This window comes from Molothrus ater, chromosome 4, assembly GCF_012460135.2.
Source record: "Molothrus ater isolate BHLD 08-10-18 breed brown headed cowbird chromosome 4, BPBGC_Mater_1.1, whole genome shotgun sequence".
In the NCBI taxonomy this organism is placed as follows: Eukaryota; Metazoa; Chordata; class Aves; order Passeriformes; family Icteridae; genus Molothrus; species Molothrus ater.
In genome coordinates, this window is record NC_050481.2 from 7,515,949 (window position 1) to 7,532,429 (window position 16,481).

General features: G+C 50.7%; 1 protein-coding gene and 1 long non-coding RNA gene across 3 annotated transcripts in view; both read left to right on the forward strand.

Annotated features, from left to right (window-relative positions):
- LOC118700245 (uncharacterized) overlaps window positions 1-7,407 on the forward strand; it is a 171,780-nt gene extending 164,373 nt beyond the window's left edge. The window contains exons 1-6 of one of the 2 annotated variants that reach the window (XR_004982232.2): window positions 2,437-2,999; window positions 3,527-3,591; window positions 4,211-4,274; window positions 4,950-5,025; window positions 5,790-5,911; window positions 6,335-7,407. The gene's annotated coding sequence lies outside the window, so the exon portion shown is untranslated. Of the gene's footprint in view, window positions 1-2,436; window positions 3,000-3,526; window positions 3,592-4,210; window positions 4,275-4,949; window positions 5,026-5,789; window positions 5,912-6,334 lie in introns of those variants that run through there. The other variant, XM_054514737.1, reaches the window with a different exon arrangement.
- A 1,157-nt stretch (window positions 7,408-8,564) lies between these two features.
- Window positions 8,565-9,242, forward strand: LOC118700255 (uncharacterized). Its single transcript, XR_004982253.2, has 2 exons — window positions 8,565-8,853; window positions 8,978-9,242. It is a non-coding gene; the product is annotated as an uncharacterized LOC118700255 (long non-coding RNA).
- The last annotated feature ends 7,239 nt before the right edge of the window (window positions 9,243-16,481 follow it).

Sequence of the window (16,481 nt, forward strand, 5' to 3'; positions counted from 1 at the left end):
ATTAAAAATAAAAAATAAAATTAAAAAAATAAAATAAAAGCTTTAAAAATAGAAAAAGTAAAAATAGAAATTAAATAAAAAATAAAATTTAAAAAAAGCTTTAAAAATAGAAAAATTAAAAGTAATAAGTAAATAAAAAATAAAATTAAAAAAATAAAAATGCTTTAAAAATATATAAATTAAAAATAAAAATTAAGTAAAATTAAAAAAAACAAAATTAATTTAAAATAAATGAAAAACAAAATAAAAACTGTAAAGTGCTGTAAAGTGCTGTAATCGTTCCATGAAAGGTAGTGCCATAATGCAAGACCCTCAAACACCACCACAATCACAAGCTTGAGTTGGTCTGGGCAGCACTAAATAAAAAAAACTAAAAACCTTTAAAAATAGAAAAATTAAAAATAAAAAATAAAATTAGAAAAATACAGAAAGCTTTAAAAATAGAAAAATAAAAAATAAAATTAAAAATAAAATTAAAGCTTTAAAAATAGAAAAAAGAAAAATAAAATTTAAATAAAAAATAAATGCTTTAAAAATAGAAAAATTAAAAATAATAAGTAAATAAAATTTTTAAAATAAAATAAAAAGCTTTAAAAATAGAAAAATTTAAAATAAACATTAAGTAAAAAATAAAATTAAAAAATTAAAATAAATTTAAAATAAATTAAAAACAAAATAAAAACCGTAATGTGCTGTAAAGTACCATAAAAGTTCCATAAAGGGTAGTGCCGTAAAGCGCGACTGTCGTAAAACTGCCGTAAAGCTCGACTGTCGTAAAAGGCGCCGTAAAGCACGAATGTCGTAAAAGGTGCCGTAAAGCGCGACTGTCGCAAAGGGGGCCGTAAAGCGCGACTGTCGTAAAAGGTGCCGTAAAGCGCGACTGCCGTAAAATTGTGCCATATAGGCTGGCAGCGCCGTGGCCGTCACGGAATGCCGCACAAGATCGCGACGGCCTCCCGAGTGGGCGTGTCCGGGACAGGGCGCCGTGTCGACGGGCTGACGTCATTAGGTGGCACTCTGCCTGCAGTGCGCCGGCGCAGACGGCAGGGGGCGCTGTGCCTGCAGTGCGCCCATGCAGACGGCAGGGGGCGCTGTGCCTGCAGTGCGCCCATGCAGACGGCAGGGGGCGCTGTGCCTGCAGTGCGCCGGTCCAGACGGCAGGGGGCGCTGTGCCTGCAGTGCGCCAAAGCAGACGGCAGGGGGCGCTGTATAAATAGAGTATTAAGTACAAACTATCTAGGAGAAGAAATAAAAGCTCTATGTCACCTGCAGCTGTAGAAAATTTCAGCTCCCATGGAGGAAATAGTTTTCCTAAAATCATTACCGTTTTGGGGTTTTTTGCACTCCCCGGTAGCCTGAACGTTTCTACTGCTGCTTTTTTATTCTAAAGCTAGAATGGAAATCCAAGATTAGAAATACAGGGAAAGAAAGAGAGAAAGAAATAAAGAGAGAAAGAGAGAAAGAAATAAAGAGAGAAAGAAATAAAGAGAGAAAGAAAGAAAGAAAGAGAGAGAAAGAAAGAGAGAGAGAGAAAGAAATAGAGAGAGAAAGAAATAGAGACAGAAAGAGAGAGACAGAAAGAGAGCGAGAGAAAGAAATAAAAAGAGAGAGAAAGAAATAGAGACAGAAAGAAAGAGACAGAAAGAGAGCGAGAGAAAGAAATAAAGAGAGAGAGAAAGAAATAGAGAAAGACAGACAGAAAGAAGGAAAGAGAGGGACAGGAAGAGAGCGAGAGAAAGAAAGAAAGAGAGAGAGAAAGAAATAGAGAAAGACAGACAGAAAGAAAGAGAGAAACAGGAAGAGAGCGAGAGAAAGAGAGAAAGACAGACAGAAAGAGAAAGAAAGAGAGCGAAAGAAAGAGAGAGAAAGAAATAGAGACAGAAAGAGAGCGAGAGAAAGAAAGAGAGAAAGAAATAGAGACAGAAAGAAGGAGACAGAAAGAGAGCGAGAGAAAGAAAGAAAGAAATAGAGAGACAGAAAGAAAGAGAGAGAAAGAGAGAGAGAAAGAAATAGAGAAAGGGAGACAGAAAGAGAAAGAAAGAAAGAAAGAAAGAAAGAAAGAGAGAAAGAAAGAAAAGGAAAAAGGAAAGGAAGAAAAAAAAAAGAAGGAAGAGAAAGGAAGAAAAAAAATGAAAAAGGAAAAGGGTGAGAGTGAAAAAGAAAGAGCAAAAGTGGAAAAGGGGGTGAAAAACAGAGTGAAAAAAAGAAAAAAGAGTTGGAGTGGAAAAGAAAGGACATTCGGGAGGGGCGGTGCTGCCTAAGGTGCTTCCGCGCCCAGGAGCGAAGGAGCCGTTTGATCCCCCGGCGGGACCGCAGCTCCCGGTGGCGGCAAACGGAGCGGTGGCTGTCAGTCCGAGACTACAACTCCCGGCAGGCCCTGCGGCCGTAAAGCGCGGCGTCTGACGCAACGGCCGACGCGCCATATGAATGGCTGGCGGGCCGAGGCGGCCGCGCGCCGGGGGAGCGGGCTGGGCGCGGGGAGCTCCCGGCGCCTCTCCCGCGCGGGACGGAGCCGCGGCAGCGACGCTGGAGGGGCGAAGCCTCCGGCCGGCCGCCCGCACGGAGCCGAGCGGCGCGGAAGGGGCGTCCGCCCGGTGCCTCGGCCTCGCTCAGCGGTCCCGGTGGCGGGGGCTCAGCTCGGGCGGGGCGCGCTGCCGCCCGCCGATGGCGGAGCGCCAGGCGGTGCTTTGCTGCCGCGGGCCGGGAGCTGCAGGAGCCGCCCCGGGCGAGCGGCGCCGGGCACTGCCGCGGTCACTGTGCGGCGGCTGGCGGAGGCGCGGGAGCCGCCGAGCTGCAGCCGTGTCCCTCGGGCTGCTGCCGCTGCTGCGGGCGGGGGCGGACGAGCGGCTGGAATGACACGGCTGCTGAGTGCCTCAGTGCTCGTGGCTCTTTCTTCCACGCAAACAGATGGAGCGGCATCGCTGAGCAGTAAAACACAGCGATGGCCCGGAGAATGGCGAGCGCAAGGAGCGCCGGGCTGGATCCTTCTGCTGGCACAGGTGCGATCCGCAAACTCAGCCCCTTGTGCCCCTACCCTCCCGACCCCCAGGGGAAATGCTCTCCAGCCTCGAGCTGCTGCAAGACAAAACGTGTGATTTGACACTAGGGTCCGGAAAAGGTTTCCGTTTAGATTAGCAAATGCCTCAATTGTTCTTGGTTACATCCTAGGATCGGTTTTAGGCAGTGACTTTATACCGCTTGTCGGATTTTTCTTGTGCAATGGTAAGAAAATAGGCAGGTCTGATACTGGTTTCGCTTTTTTTCTACTTCATGTTCCATGAGCTGCTTTTATCCAAGCAATTGTTTTAAAGTTCTACTGTAGGCGTTTCTGGTTCACTTTTTTTTTTTTCTTTGCAGCACCCGTGACTTTTTTTTTTTTTTTTTTCCTCTAAATCGGCAGCAAATATAGCTGAGTAAAATTACCTTGGTTTTCTTCCTTCTTAAATGTTTTTATTGATAATCCTATTTGAATATGCAGAACAAGTGGGTATGTCCTGTAATATATCCTAGCTTTTCTTGTTTACAGGGTACTCAGAAAATACTTTTCCCTTAGAGTCCCACTGAAACATTCTCAGTGCAATCTCCGTTAAGGTATGTGTTTACAAATAAGCCACCATCAGCTGAGATATTTGCCTGTGTACCTTTTCCTGTAATTCAGAGCTTGCGTTCTGTGGTTTTTATGATAAACCTATCAAACTTGCGAAACTGTTTTGCAAGTCTTAATCGTTGAAGGCAGCAAGAAGTGGTTTAAAAGCCTGTTCTTGAGCAGACAAAGGGAAAAAGTGTGAATTTGATGCTGAACTTGTCCTTTTTCATTTGACTTGCCTTGAATGATTTAGGAAGAGAGAGAACTAGAAAAAAGAGAGAAATAGAATTGGTTCTTGGGCCCTCCTAAAATGCTCCCCGTGATTCTGTGTGGAGCCAAAGTGAAGGGTGATGGAACAGAGCCCTGTGCTTTAGAAGGAAATCAATTTCAACCTGATCTCCACCCTGAGTCTCCCTAATTTCTGTTTTTAAAATGCAAACTAAGTTTAGGAAGTGTTGGAAGTTAGTATTTTGGGGAAGAAATGGCAGTTGCACCAACCGTTCCATTTCCCAGAGGCTCTGGGAACGATTCATTTTGTAAGCGCTGTAACTGCAATCGGTTGGTGGTTCGGGGTTGGAATGTGCACTTGCCCTCCTCTAAAGCACTCGTTCCTTTGCATTTCAGTGCCAGGAGTCTTGAGAAACTGGAGAAGAGCCCAAGAGACATTTTTCATCCTGAGATACAAAAGGTAGGAAGTGACTTTTTTTTGTTTGGTTCTTTTTCTTTATGATTTCCTGGAAATAGAAGTAATTAAGTATAGATACTACTGGTTTGTTTCTTCCAGTAGCTAATAATAATAATAATAATAATAATAATAATAATAATAATAATAATAATAATAATAATTGAATACTACTTAAACTGTCTCTTTATCCATTGAACTGGCCATTTCAAATCCAAACTTCTAAACACAAATAAAACCATCATCCTTGTAGAATCTTTAATAGGAGGGGGCTAAAGATGCTGTTTTTGTTGACAGGATTTATTGGTTGTTGAAGGGCAAGAGGTGAGTACAAGCCTAACTACTTCTTGCTCACAGACCCGTCCGGTGAGTACAGCTTTGTATTTTGATGGGCTTTTGATGACTTCTAAATCAATTGCTCGTTACAGTAAAAAGAAGTAATGTTTTTTTGAACCTGACAGCAAAAATAACTTGAAGCACCAACTTAATAATAATTGATCACCCATCTAAGTTAATGGTTTTATGCTATACTATCAAAGTTTAAAGGTAAATTATTGTGTATTGGGAGATGGTATAAAATGTATGTTCTGATGTGTAGGATGTATGCCAAGATTAGAGGAAACAAATTTTTACGTCTTCTGTTTGACTGTTTATCATACAATATCTGGTTTTATTTCCCAGGGATTGGTGAATTTTAAATTTGGAGTCCTCTATGCTAAGGATGGTCAGCTTACAGGTGATGAAATGTTCAGTCATGGTGAGTTTTTCACCTTCTCCTTAATTGTTTTGCTCATCTGAAAAAAAAAAAAAAAAAAAGGTATGTTTATTATTTGTTACCCTGTTCTGTCCGTTTCCTCAGTATTTGCTGGAGCTCTGCTTACCCAAGCTTTGGGTAAAACAAGCTTTGGGTTCCTTCTGTCCCACTGGGTGTTGCCCAGTTTGGCTGCATCTGGTGAAATTCACCCTGAGCCCTTACAGAACCAGCTCAAACCACGTGAGAGCCATTCGCAGCTCTCTCAGGACACCCGGAGGAGGATGGGTGACGTTTCTGAGCATCTGGCAAGTGTACTTCTATCAAAACTCGGCCTGTGACATTGCTGGGGAAAACCCTTCTGTATCCTGGAGGGTTCCTCAAACTCTGTTGAGGATCCAGTTAGCAGTTGCTCACCTGGATGGTTCCAGCTCCTCAAGTTAACACTTGTACTCTTGCCCTGTAGTTTAGATCTATTGTAGTTTTGTTATTTTGCACGATTTTACGTCTTTGGAAAATAACGTGCGTTTCACTCTTTGGAACCTCTCGGATCATTCTTTGGTGCAGCACCACCTAATGGGACACTTGGCTGCTGTGCTGAAGGGCTTGGTTACTAGGATTGTAAATCCCGGAGAGTTTGTAAGTCTTCTGTCCCCAGGGAGGTGTCACGCTTTGTTCACTCTGTTTGTCAGGTGCTGCTTCTCGTCGGAAGTATTAACTTCAAACTGCCCTGTTCTTTTTTTAACTTTTTTTCCTGGTTCTCTCCGTAGGGCAGGGAAGGACTCTCGTATCCCGGTCGTCAGACTCAGCGCTGCCCGAGAAGATACAGAGAGTGTAAAAATCATAAGAAGCAAATAGGACTGCAGAGGAAACAAACTGGAGAGAACAAAAGGTGATATTGTTCTCCTTAGCCTGGATTAGAAACATCCCCTGTGCTTTGATGCCGGTGGCTGCCAGGGGCTCGTTAGGTCTTTTTAGGCAGGTGTAGGTGTTCACTTGTAGGTTCTATTTTTTGGCAAAGGACCATGAGAGAAGTTTATTTCTACATCCAAATAAACATTCATCTTATCTGAACATAACCTGCCATCCCATTTCTGACGTTAAGGACTCCTGTATAAATACTTGGGGAGGTTTTCTTTGTCGTTTCTGAATGGTTCCATTTTGGTTCCATCTACCTGCCGGATACTTGAACGAGTCTGAGGTGGTTTAATTGCATACTGCTTCCTTGAAATTCTGTTGGTCTCTGCTTGGAACCCTTCTTGTAGTGCTCAATGAAAGACTTCTGATGGTGTTTTCTTGCCTGTTTGTGTTTAAGGTCGTGCTCTGATGCATTTACAGAAACCATGGCAGGAGAGAGTCAGCTGCTGGAGAAGAGGAGACAGTATTATCCCTGGGCAGCATAGAACTGCGCTACTGCTGTGTCATCAGCTGTGTCTGCACTGAAAGTAGCCACCTTCACTTGTAGGTAGCTCCTTGGTGCTTTAGGACACGCTGAGGGATTTATTCCTTTTGGGATCCACGATGAGAATTCCCAAGAGAGGTAGTAATAAGGTATGAGATTGGAAAAAAGCCTGTGTCCTTGGAATGTTGTTGTTGTCGTCAAAAGTTAATTTTTCCTTCTTTCTTAGCCAGTAGTCAGCTTTTTGCTTTATTTTTTGTGGGATCAGTACTTGATTGTTTAAAAAATGGCTTCAAAATAACTGCAGCGGCTGGCCACCAGGACCTTGTTCAGATTTGCCTATTTGCTTGTAGCTAAAACGTTTCCATATTGTTTCTCGTTCTATTGAAGAAACTGCTGCCCAGTCAACTAAGAACTGAACATCTATCTGTCTAGGACATGGGGAGAGGATTTAGGTCGTGTCTTTGTTTCCAGAAAAAAGTTCCAGTGTAGTTTCTAACTAGAGGAAAAGGGGGGGTGAAGACTCGGGGCTCTGATGCCGTTGGGGGCACCCCGAGGTGCCCAGGAGAGGGAGCCCCACTGCGGTGCAGGAGCAGGTATGTTATCACGTACTAGAGAGCAAATGATAAATAGAAATAGGAAAATTATAAATATAAAAATATTTTTTAAATCGTTAAAGAAAGCGGTTTTTTTTACTTGTCAGTAGGCAGGGTTTTGATGATAAAAATGATAAATACAAAGAATATGAAGGTAGAAATCTAAGTCTAGAAATATATCATAAATACGTACAGATAAAGTTTAAAACTAGAAGAAAAAATCAGTTGCAGCAGTAGATACGATACATAATATAAATAATACTTTAAATACATGTCTAGAATTTTATAGATATTATAGATAATTATTAATAGATTGCATCAAAAGAAACCATATATATAAATGTGAGTATAACTATACAAAGTATAAAAATATTTCGATACCGTTTAAAAGAAGGTGTTTTCGTGTATTTTTTTGGTTAGAGATGGGGTTTTTATTTGGATTAATAGAAGTATTCTAGAAATATAAATCTAACTATAGAAAGATACAATCGATAGAGAAAGATATTTCTAAAAACACAACCGAACGACGCCGCCTTCGGGGGGAATCGCACGAGCTCGGCCGAAGCAAGGCGAGAGCGGCCGACCCTGACGGCCTCGAGCGAACCGGGGCGAGCGGAGCCGAGGCGCGCCGAAGGCACCGAGCGGCTGGGAGTTGGGCCGAAGCGAGGCGAGCTCTGCCGAAGAGGCGAATGCAGGCGCCAAGAGCCGAGTTGAGGCGACAAGAGCCGACTCGAGCCGAGCGTCTCCGGAGCGAGCCGAGCTCCGCCGAGCGCAGCATCCCGGGCAGGGCGAGGCGCCGGGCCAGGGCTCGGGGTGCAGCCGGGGCTCTGGGGGGCTTCCCCGCCTGTCCCTCTCTCTAGCCCTCCTTCCTTCTCCCCGTATTCGCCTTCTCTCGCTCCCTTTCCCCCATTCCCTCTCCCCCCACAAACCCGGCTCCTTCCTGTCCTGTCCCTAGCCCGCTACTCCCTTCTGTTCCCCCTCTCTCCTTCCTCTGCCCAGCCTCCCTGTACCCTCGTCCCGGGCTTTCCCTTCCCGTCCCGCTTTCCTGCGCAGCCCGAGCTCCCTCGCCGCCCTTTCTCATGCGCTGCTCTCGCTCCTCTCTTCCCGTGCCCCCTTTCCTTCTTTGCCCCGCAGCCGCGGGGCTCGGGCTGCCGGAGAATAAAGCCCCGAGGGCCGGAGCCCGGCGGCCCTGGGCCCTTGCAGGAGTCCCCGCGCGGGGCCGGAGGCTCTCGGCGGATCCCCCCGTGCCGCTCAAGCAGCCCGGCCGACAGCGCCGGAGCTGCGGCTTTGCCGGCATCGCGCTGAGAGCGGCCCCCGCCCTGTGCCGGGCCGTCCCCGCCGTCTGTGCCGCTCCCTCTCTCGCTGCCCCCGGCCCGTGACAGCGAGGCTGGGCAGGAACCTCAAGCCTTCTGGGGGCTGCCCCCGCTTTCTTGTTGCAGCAGAATCCCTTGCTGGGGCCATGCACGTGTGGGAAGGGCTTGGGGGAAGCGCTGCGCTGCTGTCCAGGGCAGTCGGATTCGTTCTGAGCCTTCTTTGGGGGTCAGGAAAAGGGGGGGGGGGGGTGAAGACTCGGGGCTCTGATGCCGTTGGGGGCACCCCGAGGTGCCCAGGAGAGGGAGCCCCACTGCGGTGCAGGAGCAGGTGGGGGGCGGGCGAGGGGCGGGGGTCACGCTGGGTGCCGTCCCCCAGAGGGACCCAAAGCTGCCACCAAATGCGCAGGGAAATTGCATTCCAATGTCTTGGGACAGAGGCTCATGGGAAGTTTTCTCAGCTATCCAAGGCACGGAGCCCTGGAGCCAAGTCAGCCTGAGCTGCTGCGTGCTTGCTGTGAGCCTTGAGGTGAGCGCGCATCATTGCGGGCTTGGGATCGATTGAAATGCGCTAAGGAAACCAGCTCTGGCGAGGGAGGCAGGGAGGGAAATGCTCTCTTAACATGTGCCAATGCTTCTGTCAAACTCATCAGGGCAGGACAGCGTTCAGACTGAAAGTGTGAGAAGATGTGCAGTGAGACAGAGAGTCTGACAGGAGCACCAGACTCACAAGTGCACGAATTTTGCTTTTGGCTTGGATTTAAACTCAGAAGTTGTAAGGAATTTGGGAAGGAGAAGGGACATTTCAGAAGGAGAAGGAGAAGATGTTACAGTCCTGGCAAAACCTTTTGTTCTGGCTAATAAAAGAAGTTAGTTTAAAAAATAAAAAAGAAAAAAAAGTAGATTTTTTTTCCTTCACTGTTGTATTCGTTGGTGGTAGATGGTGTGTTGTTTTATTTCTTGGTCTTATTAACTCTGTGTAAATAGTTTTTTGAGTGAAGCTCACTTTCTGGACGGGTTGGTTTGTATTTGAGGTAGGATTAATTTCAAGAGGTTTCTTTCCTAGACTTCTGACAGGTATTCCTGGGATTTTGGTTTTGTTTACTGTATGTATCAACAGAGAGATTTGGTAGGGCCAGCCGGGCTGCTGGAGTTTTGGGTGTTAATTTATTACATGGCTTTTGTTCAATGCAGTTTTGAATTGTTGAAAGGGTTTTTAATGTAGTGGTTTTAAGGCGGTTTTTAAGAATTGTTTGTATTGTTTCATGTTGTTTGTAGTTGGTGTATGATCAGGGATATGGTGGAACTTCTTGAACGTTCTGGTTTTTGTGTTCCTAAGTTCCGATTTCTTTCTGGTTTGATTTTTTTTTTTAGTTTTATTTTTTGAGACAGGGGCATTTATATGGTGGGTTTTTATAGGCAATATGTTTTTAAATTTGGGTAGTGATATTTTTTAGTATTTTAATAGTTTAGATTTTTTATTTTAATGCTTTTTTAATATTTTAAAATAATTTTTATAGATGATTGGTTATTATTTGTGGGTTAGCATAAATGTAGAGCTTTGGGGGTTTTTATAGTAATGTTTAGGGTCAGTTGTAGGGTTTTGAGTTTAGTGAGTTGGTTTGATTTTTTTAATTGGTGTTTGTTTTTACTAGCAGTTCTGTCATTTTCAATGTGTATCTGAGTTTTTTGGGGTTTTGAGCCATTGGTTTAGGAGGAAGTTTATGATGAGAATGTACGGAGCTTTTGGGCTAGTTATAGTGGGATTTCAAATTTCTTGACAGTTCGGTTGATTTGAGTTTTTCTTAGGGTTAAATGTCGTGGGGTCTTTGTTCTGTTAGTCCTAGAAATAGGTTTTGTTTGGATATGCTGCGATGGATGAGCGTGGGCTGCGTACCGGTGCTGACGAAGGCGCAGGATTTTTGTGGTTCTGATGCGTTGGGTCAATGAATTGATATGGTCTAATATATAGATTAAAGTAGAAATAAATATAAACATAAAAATAAATATAAAATGATAGTGGTAAACATAAGTATAGAAAACAAATAGATAAATATGTAAAACTATAATATATAGTATATTATTGTAACATACCATAATATATATAAATGATAGTCTATTTTATATATATATCCAACGACATATAAATCTAGATTGTAAATCTAAAAGTATTTAAATATAGTTAAAATAAATTGGGGATTTTTTGATTTTATTTGGTTATAGGCTGGGTTTTTTTATAAATAATATAAATAATATAAAAATAGAAATAGAAATATACAAATATATATTATAGACACCCATATCTATAAATATGTATTACAAATAAATATAAGAAATATACAATATAAAAATAATATCTCTATTTTTTATTATTTATATTATTTATAAAAAACCCCCTCCTCTGTGCAGTCTGTCACAGTTGCCCACAGTCTGTCGTGCTGCTTACGGAAGTGCCAAAAGCCAAAACCTTGAGGAACAGACCTTAATGTGACTCTATAAATGGCTTTAACAATCCTCTCCTTTCTTGTTTTCATTTTGAGGCAATCCTGATTGCCTTTGGTTTTCTCCAGCCAGAGTTAATCCAAAATCTGTCTCTTCAGGCCCCTTTCTGGCCTTGCCTAGAGCACAGCACACTTTTTCCCCCTTGAATGTTTCTCCTGGCTGGTGAGGCCATGAAAGGAGTGGGAGATGATGGGAGAGGAGCTCAGTGCAGGCAATTGCAGAGTTCCTCGCTCTCCCCTGTGCAATAAGGAGGGGAGCATTGCCCAGCAGGCAGACGATGGAACGAGTGGAGATGCCTTGTGAGGAAGGCAGAAGGAATTAATGTCTGCAGGAGCCCAGGGAGCGCTGGGGCTGTAACTGGGAGATGCACAGCAGACATTCTCCCCAAAGGCAGGGCAGGGGCGGTTTCTCCTGTTTCTGGGCAATGCCGGGGTGGCTGTCACTGCTGCTGCCACTGGAACTCTCAGCCCAGGGCTCAGGCCAGCGCCAGCAATCATCTCTGCCAGCTCATGGGCATTGCTGGATGTCTCCTGTGCTGCTCAGTGACGCTCAGCAGCCTCAGTTCTGCTCAAAATCATTTCAGTGGGAGCTATGAGGCACAAAAATGCTGAGACCGATTTCACAGAGCCACCTGTCCCTCGTGAGTGCAGGGTGCAATCCCAGCAGAGCAGGGGCAGCTCTCCCTGGCTGTGCTTTCTCTCAGCACCTGAATGACCCTCAGTGTTTGGCAGGAAAGGGGCTCCAGTAAACTGCCTCCTTTCTCCTCCTCCTGGAGTCCCAGCTGCAGAAAGAACTGAGCAGTGGGGTGCAATCCTTGTTTGAAATGGCTGAGAATGAATCTCGATCCCAGCCTCAGAACTGAGCCCCGGTCGTTGCGTTTGCCTTCTCCTGGGTGCGCTGCAGTCGCTGCCGTGCCCCAGGGCAGGGATTTGTGTGCCAGCCTTAGCAGGCTGAAGTGCTGGAGATCTCTCGGTGGGCAGGAAATGGAATGGGCTGCCTTGGCCGCACCTGCTCCTGCCAGCTGGATCCAATATCCATGGGGGACTTTGCAGGCACCGCGTGCGTCAGTCCCGCTCCTTAGGACAGGCTCCCAGCTCTGCCCTGGCACTGATCCGGGAGCTCTGGGACACCAAAGGTTTGGAGCGGCCCCTGAGCCTCGGCAATGCCTGCAGGGCCGGAGGCTTCCCTGGGCCAGGGCAGGGAATCCCTGCTTGTTCCCAGGCGGGAATGCCCGGGCTGGAGCAGCTGGGAGGCGTGGCCCATGGAAAGGGACGCGAGCTAAAGGCCGAGAGCTCAGGTGGAAGCAGCGGCTGCCAAGGGAGCTGAGCCAGAGGCAGCCCGGGCAGGGCAGAGGATGGGAATCCTGAAAGGTGAACGTGCCCAGACCGGCAAAGGGCAGAAAGCAAAAGTCCAAGCCAGCAAAAGACAATGTAAACCGTGGAGATAAAAAGACTCTTGAATTTGCCTTTTCATAATGAAATAAATCCAGCTGGAACAACATCAATAAAAGCAGTGGGAAGGATCATAGCAACAGGTGGGGTTTTGCTCAGCTCTGCTTCGCTTTGATTCCACTACAAAAGATCAAGGCTTCTCAGGAAGATGGAAATGAACACATAGGTTGATCCAAGAGCAGTGAAAAGTGGGAATGAGGCACTTGTAGCCCCAGGAATGGCTCTGCCCTTGTGCGCTAAGAGAGCTTCAGCAGCAATTCCCGCTTTGGTGACATTTTCCAACAACGTGGATTTTCTACAGGGGCAGACTTGGAAAAGAGCAGCTCCACGCTGAGATCACGTTGAGAGCTGCTCATGAGTGTCACAGCTGCAGCTCCCCAGAAGCTGAACTGTTCACTGCAGAAAGAAGGAGAGGCAATTTGTTTTGCCATTATCAGTGTGCTAACAATGTGTGCCATGCAAAGGTCACGAGCAGAGATGGCAGCAGGCTTTGCTCTGAGAAGCAGAACAGGTTGGATTTAGGGCATCCTAATGAGATTAGAGTGAGACAAAAGCTCAGCTGATAGGAGCAGAGGAGCACGTGGATCCATCCAGGCATTTCTGTCATGGAAAGCTAAATAGGCAAAGATCTGGCATCAGCTTTAATTGATGGCTGTCATCTTTCTGCTTTTGAGACCTAGTCAGTGGCATGGTATTGGCCAGAGTTTTCAAAAGAAAATGGCATCAGGTGTTAGGAATCTTAGCTAGGTGTGATTGCGTAAAGAAGGAAAGGAGAACAGCGTTGTTTATCTTTGTTTTGGAGCCTGCAGCCATTGTGGCTGCTTTGCACAGTGCACGTTGGTAGCGGTCGGTGTGCGAGAGTCTGTAAAATGAATATGAAAGCTTCTGGCCATGCCTTGATCCCGCCCAAGGAGCACAGAGCGAGTTCTCCCCTCAGGAGCAGCCCTGTCGGCCGGCAGTGCCGGCTCCTCCCGGGCACTCCCATCCGCCTCCTCCTCCTGGCGGAGCCCGAGCAGAGAGCCCGCGTCCCCGAGTCCCCGGGCGGGATGCGAGTCCCGGGCTCGGGCCCGTCCCTCTGCTCCCGCTCAGTGCAAGGGGCTCGGTGCCGGCTGCTGCCGAGCCCCGGCCGCTGGGGCTCCGCTTCCTCTGCCAAAGCTGCCGCTGTCCCTGAGAGAGGCGGGGCAGCTGCCATGGCCCGGGAGCGCGGCCATCCTTGGGGAGCTGCTCCTTCCCGGCGGCGGCAGCTGGGAGCTGCCTCAGCCTGAGCTCAGGAGCCGGGCAGGAGCGCCCGGATCGTCACCCGCTGCTGCCCGCTCCGGCCCGGGCACCGGGCACCCCTTCGCTTCCCCCGGGCCGAGCGGATCCGGGGCTGCTCCCCGCGCCGCGGCAGCGCCCGGAGCCACGAGCGGCATCGCTCCGTGAGCCGGAGGCGGCGCAACAAACCCGGCTGGGGATAATGGGATATCACAGTGCTGGGATAACGCGGTATTGCAGACAGGCTGCGTTTTATGGCATCCTTTCAGGGCAGGCTTCCTACCTTCTAATGCCACGGGTGGGTTTTTTGCTAGCCTGAGGCAGTTCTCCCAGGAGAATCAAATGTGTGAGAGGTCCATTCCCTGTGACCATCTGTGGGGATGTCCGCAGTCAATTCCACGAGCCTGTGAACTGAGACTAATAAATTGGGCATTTTTCTGGTCTCAAAATCGAAGTCTTAAGTCCTGTGGGTTGGTTTTTTTTTTTGTTTTGGTTTTTTTTTTTTTTTTTTTGGTTTTTTTTTTTTTTTTTTTTTTTTTTTTTTTTTTTTTTTTGTGGTGGTGAAGGTGAGGAGGGCTCAGGGACAAAGTCCTCCGCTGCTGGCACTTGGACCCAGTCCCAGCCGGCCAGGCCGAGGGCTGTGAAGCCGGGACTTGAGCCCTGTGTTTCGGGGGTGCAGAACGAGGCTCGCCCAGGCCCCGAGCACAGAGGCCGAGTCCTGCATTTTGGGGCCCGGGGCCAGAGGCCAAATGCTGCGTGCGAGTGCTCGGAAGGCGGAGCCCCGGCCCGGCGCTGTCCGGGTCCGGCCCCGGCCTGACGGGGGCGGCTTCGGGGCTGAGAGAAGCGCTCAGGCGCTCCCTCGTGGCGCTCGGCAGCGGAGGCCGAGCTGCGGCCGAGGCTCTTCCCGGAGCCGGGACACTCGTGGGGCCTCTCCCCGGTGCCGATGGGCGGGGGGTGAGGAGCCGGGAGCGCGGCGTTGCGGGGCCCGTGGGGCCGGCGTTCGGGGGCTCGGGCCCAGCCCCCGCCGCGGTCTCGGGTGCCGGAGGCCCCGGGGCCGTTGCCGGGCGGGCGGGGAGGTGCCGGGGGCAGGAGGCGGGGCGGGAGCCGCGGTGTCCCCGGGCCTGGGCGGGTCCCGGCCGGGGCTCGGCGAGCCCGGGCCCGACGGAGCGGGACGGGAAGGCGGGGCCGGCGGTTGCCGCTCCCTGCCCGCCACTCCCGCCCGCGGCGCCGGGACACGGAAGGTGACACCGGGACGGGGCTCTGCGGGCTCAGGAGAGCCAGGCCCCTCCCGCCCCATAGCGATGCCAGTCCCGATGGCGACGGGGGAGAGGCGGCACCGCCCGGGGCCCCCCGGCAGAGCCAGGCAGCGCTCGGCCCCCGCAGCCCAGGCCGCGGTCACGGCCCCGCCGCAGCGCCCCGGGCTCCGAGCGGTCCCCGGCGGGAGCAGCCGTCGGGCGGGGCTCGCACAGCGCCGAGCGAGGCTCCCGAGCGATAGCCCCGGGACCGGGGGGGACAGGGGGGCGGGGCCGGCACAGGTGCGAGGGGCGGGGCCACGGAGCGCGGGCACGGGGCGATGCGACGGTGCCACCGCGGCCGGGGGTGGGGGGCAGAGCGCCGCTGGGGTGTGCCGGGCGGTGCCGCCTCTCCCCCGTCGGGCGGATGGAAGCGGCATCGGGCCCGGGACCGGTTTGGGGCCCGGGATGGCCGCGGGCACGGGGCGCTGCCGGGTGCGGGATCGCGGCCGTTCCCCGGTGCGGAGCCGCCGTGTGGGGCCGGGACCCCGCAGGGCGCCCTCTGGCGGACACGGAGCGCTGTGCGAGCGCGGCGCCCCCGCCTGGCGGGGGACAGCGGTGCGGGGGGCGGAGCCTGAAAACAGGGGGCGGGGACAGGGGCGGAACCGGGCGGCACAAGGGACGGGGCCTGAGAGAACGGGGGCGGGGTCAGGCGGCACAAAGGGCGGGACCAGGGGCGGGGCCGGCTCAGGTGTGCACGGCGGGCGCGGCTCAGGTGTGCGGGGCCCCAGAGCGGCTGCGCGGGGCGGGGCCGAGGTGTTTTAGACCCCGGAAATCGCCTCGGCCGCCATTTGCTCACTCAGAGCACGGTGCGGACGGGAGCTCGTGTGCGGGCTCCGCAGGTAAGGCGCGGAGGCTTCGGCCTCCCCTTCTGTCCCTCTCTCTACCCCCCCTCCTTCCTTCCCCGCGTATTCCCTTTCTTTCTCCCCCTTCCCTCTCGCCCTGAGACGCTCCTTTCCTCTCCTCCCAAACCCGACTCCCCCCACTCGTTCCTGTCGTGTCCCTTCCCCACTACTCCCTTCTATTCCTCCTCTTTCCACCGTCCCTCTTGTCCCCCCTCGGCCTTTCCCTTCCTGTCCCGCTTCCCTCGTCACTCCGACCCCTCTCCCTCCCCGTCCTCACCACCCTCATCTCTCCTGTCTCCCCGTCCTCCCGTTTCCTCCTTTTCTCGCAGCCGCGGGGCTCGGGGTGCCGGGCAATAATAAAGCCCTGAGGGCCGGAGCCCGGCGCCCCCGGCCTCGCTGGGGTCCCCACCGGGCCCGAGCCGCTCTGCGGTCCCCCCATTGCAGTCGAACACACCGCCCGACACCGCCGGGGCTCCGGCTTTCCCAACATCACACTGGGGGGGTCCTGGGGCGGGGGGCCGAGTTACAGGGCCCCCTCATTAGGAGGGGGTCCCAGGGGGAGGGGGTTTAGGAGGGGCCCCCTCATTAGGAGGGGGTCCCAGGGGGGCCCCCTCATTAGGAGGGGTCCCAGGGGGGGGGGGGGTTAGGAGGGGCCCCCTCCGGAGGAGGGGGTCCCTGGGGGGGTCGGGGAGGGCCCCCTCCGGAGGAGGGGGTCCAGGGGAGGGGGCGGGCCTGGGGGGAATTCATCCCCCCTCCAGGCTCCGCCCCCTTCCCCGGACCCCCTCCTCCGGACGGGGTCCCACCCCGGCCCCC